At 62.1% G+C, this 293-nt stretch overlaps 1 protein-coding gene across 1 annotated transcript in view; it reads left to right on the top strand.

The window, feature by feature from the left end:
- The window catches only part of GSDMA (gasdermin A), a 34,399-nt gene that overhangs the window by 16,957 nt on the left and 17,149 nt on the right, over nt 1–293 (top strand). The gene's annotated exons all lie outside the window — the stretch shown is intronic.

Genomic DNA, 293 nt, shown 5'->3' with positions numbered 1-293 from the left:
TGCTGCATAGGGGAATCTGCCACAAACCCCCCAGCCCCGCCATGGGTGCTCTGCCTAAGTCAGCTCCAACCCTTAAAGAAAAAAAAAACCCCAGACAAGCCCTGGGACCCGCTGCTCCTGATGCAGCCTCAGGGCTGTGGGGGGCTTGTGCAGAGCCCTCACATGGCATGGGGCAGTGGGGATTGCCCCCTGCCAGGAGGAGCAGGGAGTCTGGGGGCGGGGTTTGGGTTTCTTTTTTTCTTAGAGGGCTGGACCTGGCCTGGGTGAAGCACCCATGGGGGGGCTGGGGGAGC

This window comes from Gavialis gangeticus, unplaced genomic scaffold (genome assembly GCF_001723915.1).
Source record: "Gavialis gangeticus isolate Ggan-Ray unplaced genomic scaffold, GavGan_comp1, whole genome shotgun sequence".
Lineage (NCBI taxonomy): Eukaryota > Metazoa > Chordata > Crocodylia > Gavialidae > Gavialis > Gavialis gangeticus.
The sequence above is the reverse complement of the archived record's forward strand: the minus strand, read 5'-3'. Positions and strand labels throughout refer to the sequence as shown.